General features: G+C 55.6%; 1 pseudogene; it reads left to right on the top strand.

Annotated features, from left to right (window-relative positions):
* The first annotated feature begins 1,150 nt into the window (after positions 1-1,150).
* Positions 1,151-3,181, top strand: LOC114685703 (annotated as a pseudogene).
* Positions 3,182-11,645: the final 8,464 nt, after the last annotated feature.

Below are 11,645 nucleotides of genomic sequence, written 5' to 3'. Positions count from 1 at the left end.
TAGGAAGCCGGATCAGCGGATCTCTCCGGCTCCCCGTTCCTCCTGACCCCTCCACCAGTGTATTGTTTCCTCTCCCCACGTTCCGCCGCTCCGGCGGTGGGCGCCGGTGCGCCCCTCGCCTCCTCCTGTCCTCGCGGCCGCGGCGCGGTCGCGGGGGTTCGGGGCGGCGCTGGGGGGCCTCCCCTCCTCGCTCCCCGCTCTCCCCGGCCGTCCGCGTCTCCCGCGCGGGCGGAGGGTCGGGGCTGCGCCGGTCTTTCCCCACCGGGTCCGCCCGCCGAGCCGCGGTTTTCCGAGCGCGGCGGCCCCTGCCGCGGCGCCGGCCGCGGCCCTGGCGGCTGCGCCCGCGGCGGCCCCTGCCGCGGTGCCGGCCGCGACGGCTTTAGTCGCGACGCCGGCTGCGACCTCCCCGGCCCAACCCGCCGCGCGCCCCCGGGTGGGGGAGGAGCGCAGGGGACGGGACAGAGGGGTCCCCCCCCCCGGAGCAGAGCCGCCCTGCGCCTTGTCCCTGTGCTGATCCCTGCCCTCGCCGGAGACTGGAGCGCAGACCCACTCTCCCGCCGCGGACCCACGACCTCCCCGACGCCCGGCGACGCCCCACGCCTCGCCGCCAGTCCTCGTGCTGTCCCTGTGCCCGCTGCCATCGGGACGCCGTACGCCTTCCCGGGCTCCCTCCTCGGAGCAAGGAGAAGGAAAAGATCGCGCCCCGCTCACTGAAAGCGCCAGCGGGCGGAGCGGAGTGGACACCGCGTGCGGGCATTGTGTGTGCGCGTGCAGCGTGGGGTCCACAGCAGGGAGCGCTTGTGGGAGGTCCCGTCCCCAAGGGGCGGAGCGCGGGGCATCGAGCTCCCGGCTCCGGGTCCCGGCAGAGTCCCAGCCGAGCCCGACTGCTGCTGGGGCGGCGGGACGGCGCGCCTGGCGGCCGGGAGGGTGCACTGAAAGAAGGCCGGACAGCTCTGGTCCCCGCGGCTCCCGCTCGGGTTCCGCTTCGGTCCGCGGATCTGCGGAAGAGAGGCTCAACAGCCGACCCAGGGCGCGCGCAGCCCGCCCACCCCGTTGAGGGAATCTGCGAGTTCCCGTGGGCTGTGTGTGGCGGTTGTGCCTGGAGCACGTCCACTGCCTCCACCGACCCCTCCGGTGCCCGGCCCTCGAGCCCTCACGGCGTGCACCATGAGTGGCGGCGGCGGTGACGACGTGGTGTGCACCGGCTGGCTGAGGAAATCGCCTCCCGAGAAGAAGTTGAGGCGCTATGCCTGGAAGAAACGCTGGTTTATACTGTGGAGCGGCCGGATGAGTGGCGACCCAGATGTTCTGGAATACTACAAGAACGAGCACTCCAAGAAACCCCTGCGGATCATCAACCTGAACTTGTGTGAGCAGGTGGATACAGGCCTGACCTTCAACAAGAAAAAGCTGCAGGACAGTTTTGTGTTCGATATCAAGACCAGTGAGCGTACTTTTTACCTGGTGGCTGAGACAGAGGCCGACCTGAATAAGTGGGTCCAGAGCATCTGCCAGATCTGCGGCTTTAATCAGGCTGGGGAGAGCACAGACTCCCTGAGAAACCTTTCTTCAGCCAGTCATGGTTCCCGCTCTTCTCCAGCTGAGGTCAGCGGCTCCACTCAGCACCTGCTCCGAGAAAGGAAGTCCTCCGCCCCTTCACACTCTGGCCAGCCCACTCTGTTCACGTTTGAGCCCCCTGTGTCAGGCCACATCCAGCCTGCCTTGTCCACCAGTGCACCTCAGGAGTATCTCTACTTGCACCAGTGCATAAGCCGAAGGACAGAAAATGCGAGGAGTGCCAGCTTCTCTCAGGGCACCCGGCAGAAGAGTGATACAGCCATGCAAAAACTTGCCCAGGGCAATGGACACTGTGTCAATGGAGTCAGCGGTCAAGTCCATGGCTTCTATAGCCTTCCCAAGCCAAGCCGACACAATACAGAATTCAAAGACAGTACTTACGACCTCCCCCGTAGCCTGGCTTCACAAGGCCACACCAAGGGCAGCCTCACAGTGTCCGAGACAGACACTGAGGATGTGTACACCTTCAAGACACCCAGCAACACCCTGTGCCGGGAGTTTGGAGACCTCCTAGTGGACAATATGGATGTTCCAACCACCCCTCTCTCAGCCTACCAGATCCCTAGAACATTCACACTGGACAAAAACCACAATACCATGACAATGGCCACTCCTGGAGACTCAGCCATAGCTCCCCCACTCCGCCCCCCCAAGCCAAGTCAGGCAGAAACACCTCGGTGGGGCAGTCCTCAGCAAAGACCTCCAATCAGCGAACATAATAGATCTGTAGCTGCTACTATTCCCAGACGCAATACCCTCCCCACAATGGACAACAGCTGACTTCACCGAGCTTCTTCCTGTGAGACCTATGAGTACCCAACTCGAGGCGGAGAGAGTGCCAGCTGGTCTGCTGAATCTCCAGGGAAGACTATCGTGGGTCGATTAGACAGTGCCAGCTCTGATGACAACTATGTACCCATGAACCCAGGTTCTTCTACCCTTCTGGCTATGGAACGAGCAGGGGACAACTCCCAAAGTGTCTACATCCCCATGAGCCCAGGGCCCCATCACTTTGACCCGCTTGGCTACCCATCCACAGCCCTTCCTATCCATAGAGGTCCCAGCCGAGGAAGTGAGATCCAGCCACCCCCGGTCAATCGCAACCTCAAGCCTGACCGGAAAGCAAAGCCAACACCCCTGGACCTGAGAAACAACACTGTCATCGATGAGCTCCCCTTCACCAAGTCTTGGTCCAGGCTCAACCACACCGCTAACTCCAGCTCCTCCCAGTACTGCCGCCACCAGTACAGACTCGGGAGACAGCGAGGAGAACTACGTCCCTCATCCCCTGTTCCCAGTGGCACCAACAGCCCAGCTCCAAAGAAGAGTACTGGCAGTGTGGATTACCTAGCCCTGGACTTCCAGCCAGGCTCCCCGAGCCCTCACCGCAAGCCATCCACATCATCTGTCACATCGGATGAGAAGGTAGACTATGTCCAAGTGGATAAGGAAAAGACCCAGGCCCTGCAGAACACCATGCAGGAGTGGACAGATGTGCGGCAGTCCTCAGAACCTTCCAAGGGTGCCAAGCTGTGATAAAGGAGCCGCCGCCTGTACTACCCGGGCCCTTCTTCATGCCGTCGGATCGCTCCACGAGCTCTGTGAGACCGTGCTGGAAGGGGAGACCATCTCTTGTTTCATAGTGGGAGGTGAGAAGCTTCTGTGCCTGCCACAGATCCTTAACTCAGTGCTGCGCGACTTCTCACTGCAGCAGATCAACTCAGTCTGCGATGAGCTGCACATCTATTGCTCACGCTGCACCGCCGACCAGCTGGAGATCCTCAAAGTCATGGGCATCCTGCCCTTCTCCGCGCCCTCGTGCGGGCTCATCACCAAGACGGATGCCGAGCGCCTGTGCAACGTGCTGCTCTGCGGCGGCGCCTATCTGCCGCCTTGCAAGAAGGAGCTGACGGCCAGCCTGGCGCTGGGCCTGGAGCTCAGCGAGCGCAGTGTCCGTGTGTACCACGAGTGCTTCGGCAAGTGCAAGAGGCTATTGAAGTTTTAATACGTGAATACTCCAGTGAGCTAAATGCCCCCTCACAGGAGTCTGACTCTCACCCCAGGAAGAAAAAGAAGGAAAAGAAGGAGGACATTTTTCGTAGATTTCCAGTGGCCCCATTGATCCCTTACCCACTCATCACCAAGGAGGATATAAATGCTATAAAAATGGAAGAAGACAAAAGAGACTTGATATCGCGAGAGATCAGCAAATTCAGAGACACGCACAAGAGATCATATGGTGACTAATGCAAGATGAAACTCAGCTTGGAAAGTAACAAGGAATAGGATAAACTGGAAGAAGAGAGAGAGCGAGAGAGAGAAAGAGAAAGAGAACGGGAACGAGAAAGAGAGAACGAGAAAGAGAACGGGAACGAGAAAGAGAGAGAGAGAGAGAAAGAGAACGGGAGCGTGAACGTGAGAAAGACAAGAAGCGAGACAGGGACAGAAAGATGATTAGACAATGTGGGGGTTATGAAAGTTACTTCTGTAAAGCATGGGGATGTGAAACAACTGGTAATACCTATTGGAAGCCTTCATCCACTTGGGACCTCATTAGGGTAAAAAGGACTACCCAAGGAGAAAGCCACTCATGGCGTCCCCTTACCCAAGGACATTGTTGGGGAACTGTCACGTCAGGAAGAGATAACACTTACTGGAAGGGGGGGGGCCCTGTGTAAATTTCACCTGCAACCCCCTGAATATATCTTTTACTCAGAAGGGAAGGGAGATAACACAAGACTGGATTAAAGGTAAAACATGGGGACTTAGACTTTACATGACGGGACGGGACCAGGGAGTCGTATTTACGATTAAGCTTAAAATCACGGAGCCCTCGCCTCTATAGGTCCCAACCAGGTTCTCTCTGACCAAAAGCGCCCCTCTCTACCCGCTCCGGCACCCCCGAGGGCTACCCCCCGACCCAATTCGGCCATTCGCCCAAGCACGGCTCCGAATGCTACTGTAACCCCAGTCACCCTCTAGCCACCCAGGCCCGGTATCATACTGGGGTGGTGAGAGATAATTCTTTGAAGAACGGCAGGGATGGTTTGAAGGATGGTTTGGGAAGTCCCCCTGGCTCACCACCCTCATCTCCACCCTTATGGGACCCCTTCTGATTTTATTGCTCCTTCTGATGCTCGGGCCCTGCATCCTAAACAGACTTGTCCAATTTATCAGGGAACGTGTTTCTATTGTTCAGACTTTGGTATTGACCCAACAATACCAACGACTCAACCAGGTGGAAATGGAGCCACATCCCTATTCTTCCCCATGAATGGAGGATTCCATTCCCTGAGATAAGAAAATGGGGGAATGAAAGACCCCAGCATACTAGCTTAGCCTAACGCCATTTCAAGTAAGGTCTGAAAAGCACGGGGTGTCTATGGCCGGCCACCTGGCCCCAGAAAAGGGTACTAAAGGTCAGAAAAACAACTTGGAGCCAGACAGCAGGCGTGTCGAGCTCGGGGAAAAACCACGAGCTGTCCTGAGTTTGAACCTGGCCTCATTTGAATCGTCCAATCAGAACCCTGTAAACCGAGCTTCTCGTGCTCCTGCTGCCAGACCCTATAAAAACCCTCCACTCCAGCCCGTCGGCACGCCAGTCTCTTGAGCCTCTTGAGGGACTGTGTCGCCCCGGGTACCCGTGTTCCTGAATAAAGCCTCTTGCTGTTTGCATCTGACTTATGGTCTCAGTGTGATCTCTGGGCGAGGGTCTCTCCAGAGGGAGGACTACCTTCGGGGTCTTTCACTCATAGGGAGTGGCACTATTAGGAGATGTGGCTCTATTGGACTGAGTATGGAAGGGACAGGCTTTGAGGTTTCCTATGCTCAGGATACCACCTAGTGTCTCAATTGACTTCCTGTTGGCTGCAAGATGTAGAACACTGTTACTATTCCACCACCACATTTGACTGCATGCTACCATGCTCCTGGTTATGATGAAAATGGACTGAACCTCTGAAACTGTAAGCGAGCCCCACTGGTGAAATGTTTTACTTTATAAGAGTTGCCATCATCTTGGTGTCTCTTCACAATAATAGAAACCCTAACTAAGACAGAAGTTGATATTAGGGACTGGGTTATTATTGTGATCGTCCAGACCATGTTTTTGTTTGGAGTAGTATGGACTTTGGTACTTTGCATTAGGAAAACAGTGGAATGCTTTAAGCACTGTTTAATGGGCTGTACTACTAGTGAAAGACCCCCACTCCATTATGAGAACATGGGGCATTGGGCCGATGAAATGCCCCCCCCCCGGTCCCAATAACTTAGTCTAAGAAACGCCATTGTGAAGGAATCAGAAAAAAAGGAGTTCACAGCTGTGGCCAGCCATCCGGCCTTAGGAGAGAGATAACTGTGGTCGGCGGCCTTGGGAGAAAAACAGTTGAGTCAAATCAGGATATTTTATGGCTGGCCCCCTGGCCTTGAGGAATAAGCAGCTGGGCTGGAAAAACACCTACTATACCCTGGGCAAGGCCAAGTCAGCCACACACATACGACCCCAAGTTTACCCTGGCCTTCTTTGAAACAACCAATAGGGACCCTGTAACTATGCTTCTCGCTTCTGTAACCGCGCCTCTGCCCCTGGGATCCCATAAAAAGTCCCCCTTGCCCTAGGAAGGGGCGCAAGTCCTCCGAGAGACTTCGCCCCAGGTACCTGTGTATCTAAATAAACCCTCTTGCTGTTTGCATCTAATCTGTGGTTTCGGTGTGTTCCTTGGGTTTGGGGTCTCTCCTGAAGGAAGATCTCCCCTGGGGGTCTTTCATTTGGTGGCCCGTACGGGGATTGAGACCCCTCCCTGGGACCACCGACCCACCGTCAGGAGGTAAGCCAGCCGGCCTCGGTATATGTCATCCCTGTCCTGTCTGAGTGTTGTCTGTTTGTCTGCGTGCCTGATCTGTCTGTGTCGGTGGGGCTGAAGGAGCTGACGAGCTCGGACTTCGCCCACCGTGACCCTGGAAGACGTTCCACGGGTGTCTGAAGTCCCTCTGGGGCACGGTCTGAAGTCCCCTCTGGGGCACGGTCTGAAGTCCCCTCTGGGGCACGGTCTGAAGGCCCCTCTGGGGCATGGTCTGAAGTCCCCTCTGGGGCACGGTTTTTCGGGGCCACTCACGTATCCGAGGGATACGTTGTGTTGGTTGGAGACGAGGCTGGACCCTCGCAGTCTCCTCCTGAGGTTTTGCTTTCGGTCTGGAACCGAAGCCGCGCAGCGCGTGTTAGTCTCATTTGTGTTTGTCTGTCGTTCTTTGTTTTCTGTTTAACCGTTCTCCTCCTAGAAACAGCCATGGGACAGACTGTCACCACCCCCCTGAGCCTCACGCTTAACCACTGGTCAGACGTGAAGACACGAGCCAACAACGAAGGAATTGTAGACAAGAAGAATAAATGGACCACCCCTTTGTGAGGCCGAATGGGTCATAATGGATGTAGGATGGCCTCGCGAGGGAACCTTTAACCTCAGTCTTATTTCACAGGTGGAGGGAAAAGTTTTCGCTCCGAGTCCCCATGGCCACCTGGACCAGGTCCCATACATCGCCATGTGGAGACTCCTGGCGACAGAACCCCCTCCATGGGTTAGGCCGTTTCTCCCCCTCCAGCCCCCCGGCAGCATCAGCGCTCGCTGAATCCCGGAGCCGAGGAAGCCGGATCCGCGGATCTCTCCCGCTCCCCGTTTCTCCCGACCCCTCCACCAGTGCGTCGTTTCCTCTCCCCATGTCCCGCTGCTCCGGCGGCGGGCGTGAGATGTGGCGGGGGTGCGCAGGCGGGGCTGGGGATGGAGTCGACGGGGGACCGCCCCCGGCCGGCGGCTGCCGGGCGCACTTCCACCGAGGCGGTGCACTGCGACCGGCTCTGGGACGGCTGGGGAGGCCCGGTTTGGGGAAGGTGGACCGTGAGGGGCAGCGTCACCTGTGGACGCCGAGTCACCCCGCCCCGAGTGTTACAGCCCCTCCACAGCACCACCGCTCCCTCCCGTCACAGCACCACCACTCCCTCTCACCCCTCCTACTCCCAATTGCCCTTTACAGAGAGAGCGGGAGGATGAGGCTCCGGCTCCCTCCCCAATTGCCAGTCGCCTGCGAGGAAAGTGCGACAATGCAGCCTTTCCCCTCACCCATCCGAACTGGGACTTCGTGACCCCAGAAGGTAGGGAGCGCCTACATCTCTTTCGCCAGTTGCTCTTAGCGGGTCTCCGAGGGGCTGCTAGAAGCCCTACCAATTCGGCTCAGGTTAGGAATATGATCCAGGGAAAGGAGGAGACGCCCGCAGCGTTCTTGGAAAGACTTAGAGAGGCATATAGGATGTATACCCCATACGATCCGGAAGATCCAGGACAGGTACAGGGTGTCATCTTGTCTTTCATCTATCAGTCAAGTCCAGATATAAGGGCCAAGTTACAGAGACTAGAAGAATTGCATTCATTCAGTTTGTCAGATTTATTGAGAGAGGCAGAGAAAGTGTTAAATAAAAAAAAAGAGAGGAGAGCGAGAGAACGAGAGCGGAGCACAAGCAGGAGGAAGGGAGGGCGAGAAACAGAGACATGGAGGGAGAGGGAAAGAGGCAGGAAAGATCTTGAAACGAGAAAGAGAAAGGTGTTGGATCTGAGGGGAAAAAGAGAGAGATAAGAAACGTCATAGGGAAATAAGTAAAGTCCTGGCCACTGTAGTGTCTCAGGGACAAGTCAGAGAGGGAATTAGGACGGGAGATCAAAGAAGGACACCGCTTGACAAAGACCAGTGTGCTTACTGTAAACAGAGAGGACATTGGGCTCGTGACTGCCCACAGAAGCCTCAAGGGTCTCGGAGACCTAAGCCAAGGGCCACGGACCTCCTCAATCTGGAGGATTAGGGAGGTCAAGGCCAGGAGGCCCCCCCCCCCGAGCCTAGGATAACTCTCAAGATTGGGAGGCAGCCAGTGACCTTCCTAGTGGACACCGGAGCTCAACATTCAGTCCTGACCCATACCGGAGGCTCTTTCAGTGACCGCACAGCTTTGGTCCAGGGGGCCACAGGTAGCAGGAGGTATCGATGGACCACCGAGAGAAAGGTTCAGCTGGCATCTGGACAGGACCCAAAGGGACCCCCTACAAGTCCTAGCCCTTTGAACTGTTCGTGGATGAGAACTCAGGCTTTGCAAAAGGAGTGCTGGTACAGAGACTGGGGCCATGGAAGAGACCTGTAGCTTATCTATCCAAGAAATTGGACCCGGTAGCTGCAGGATGGCCCCCTGTCTGCGCATGGTAGCCGCCATTGCTGTTTTTGCTCAAGGATGCAGGGAAACTGACTTTGGGACAGCCATTAACTGTGTTATCCTCCCATGCGGTGGAAGCTCTGGTCCGGCAGCCCCCAGATAGATGGCTCTCAAATTCCAGGATGACCCACTACCAGGCTCTGTTGTTAGACACAGACCGAGTGGTGTTCGGACCAGTTGTCTCCCTTAACCCCGCAACCCTGCTGCCCTTGCCAGACCCATCCAAGTAGCACAATTGCCTCCAGATTCTGGCGGAGGCCCATGGCACCCACTCCGACCTAACAGATCAACTGCTGTCGAACCCAGATTTTATCTGGTTCACGGATGGGAGCAGCTTCCTCCAAGAAGGAGAACGGAGGGCTGGAGCAGCCGTTACCACCGAATCGGAGGTAGTTTGGGCCTCACCGCTGCCGCCTGGAACATCGGCCCAAAGAGCAGAGCTGATCGCGCTGACCCAGGCCCTCCGGATGGCGGAAGGTAAGAGACTCATGGTCTATACCGACAGCAGATATACCTTCGCCACTGCCCATGTACATGGAGAAATCTACAGAAGAAGAGGCCTCTTGACCTCGGAGGGTAAGGAAATTAAGAACAAAAAGAAAATTTTAGACCTCTTAAGGGCATTGTTCCTCCCACATCAGCTCAGCATTATACATTGTCCCGGGCACCAAAAGGATGACTCTGTCGTAGCGGTAATCGGAAATCGGCTGGCTGATCTGACAGCTCGGACAGTCGCCTTACAATTCCCTAGGGGCGACCAGCTGTTGGTCTTGCAGGACCAACAGCCAAACAGAGACCCCATGCCCTACAGCCCAGAGGACCAGGAACTAGCAAAGAAAATGGGGGCGGAATGGAGCCCCGAGCGACAAGCTTATATAATGGATAACAAATTAATTATGCCAACCTCCCACACCAAATACATGCTCAAGTTTTTCCACACGCTAACCCATTTAAGCAAAAACAAGATGAGGGCCCTTCTGGCTGATGAGGCTTCGGACACTGTATTATTGAATCAGGAACAGGTCCTCCAACAGGTGACTTCTAACTGCCCTGCTTGTGCCCAAGTTAATCCAGGAAAAGCCCATCTGAGCAGAGGGAGCCGCCTGTGAGGCCACCGCCCCGGAGTCCATTGGGAACTTGACTTCACCGAGGTATGGAATGTCCCAGATATTGGGGTCAGACATTGGGCCCGCCTTCGTCTCCCAGGTAAGTCAGACGGTGGCCAGGCTACTGGGGATTGATTGGAAACTTCATTGTGCATACCGCCCCCAGAGCTCAGGACAGGTAGAATGTGCAAATAGAACCATTAAGGAGACTTTAACCAAATTAACGCTTGCAACTAGCACTAGAGATTGGGTGCTCCTACTCCCATTAGTCCTTCACCGAGCCCGGAATACTCCTGGGCCTCACGGCCAAACCTTGTTTGAGATTATATATGGGCTCCCCCACCAATTGTAAATTTCCTTCACCCTGATATCTCCTCTTTTGCCACTAGCCCTACCCTGGAGGCACACCTTCAAGCCCTCCAACTGGTACAAAAGACGGTGTGGAAACCCCTGGCTGATGCCTATCGGGAGCAACTGAATCGCCCGGTGGTGCCTCACCCATTCAAGATTTGGGACTCTGTCTGGGTCCGACGCCATCAATCCAGGAACCTAGAGCCAAGGTGGAAAGGACCATACACCGTCCTGTTAACTACTCCCACCGCACTCAAGGTTGACGGGATAGCAGCTTGGGTCCACGCGTCGCATATGAAGGCTGCCAAGGAACCCGATGAAGCTGAGAGCACCGAGACATCTAGTTCAACGCTCTCCAAACCCACTAAAGATAAGACTCACCCGGGGGTCCCTTGATCCCCCTAATAGTCCTCCTGACATTAGGAGGGGCATCACCAGAGAGCCTGTTTCCCTGACGCTGGCCCTGTTACTGGGAGGAATTACCATGGCGGAATAGCTACTGGGGTAGATACAGGGACCGCAGCCCTTATGGAGACCGGCCAATTCAGACAGCTCCAAGTAGCCATGAATACAGACATCAAAGCCCTAGAGGAATCGGTTAGTGCATTAGAAAAATCCTTGACATCCCTATCAGAAGTAGTGCTGCAAAATAGGAGAGGGCTGGACATACTCTTCCTACAAGAGGACGAGTTATGTGCTGCCTCAAAGAAGAATGCTGCTTCTATGCAGATCATACTGGAGTAGTCAGGGATAACATGGCTAAATTAAGAGAAAGATTAAAACAGAGACAGCAATTATTTGAGTCTCAACAGGGATGGTTTGAAGGATGATTCCAAAGGTCACCATGGTTTACGACCCTTGTCTCCACCATTATGGGCCCCTAATCATCCTCCTGCTCATTTTATTGTTTGGGCCATGCATCCTCAACAGATTGGTGCAATTCATCAAGGATAGGGTTTCTGTTGTCCAGGCTTTGATCCTAACCCAGCAATATCAGAGGCTCAGACAGTCAGAGATGGAGCTGACACCTTATTCTCCATCCTAAAATGAAAGATTCCATTTGGTACAAAAGAAAATGGGGAATGAAAGACCCCCACTCCATTATGAGAACATGGGGCATTGGGCCGATGAAATGCCCCCCCCCCGTCCCAATAACTTAGCCTAAGAAACGCCATTGTGAAGGAATCAGAAAAAAAGGAGTTCACAGCTGTGGCCAGCCATCCGGCCTTGGGAGAGAGATAACTGTGGCCGGCCATCCGGCCTTGGGAGAGAGATAACTGTGGTCGGCGGCCTTGGGAGAAAACAGTTGAGTCAAATCAGGATATTTTATGGCTGGCCCCCTGGCCTTGAGGAATAAGCAG

This window comes from Peromyscus leucopus, chromosome 22, assembly GCF_004664715.2.
Source record: "Peromyscus leucopus breed LL Stock chromosome 22, UCI_PerLeu_2.1, whole genome shotgun sequence".
Classification (NCBI taxonomy): domain Eukaryota; kingdom Metazoa; phylum Chordata; class Mammalia; order Rodentia; family Cricetidae; genus Peromyscus; species Peromyscus leucopus.
The sequence above is the reverse complement of the archived record's forward strand: the minus strand, read 5'-3'. Positions and strand labels throughout refer to the sequence as shown.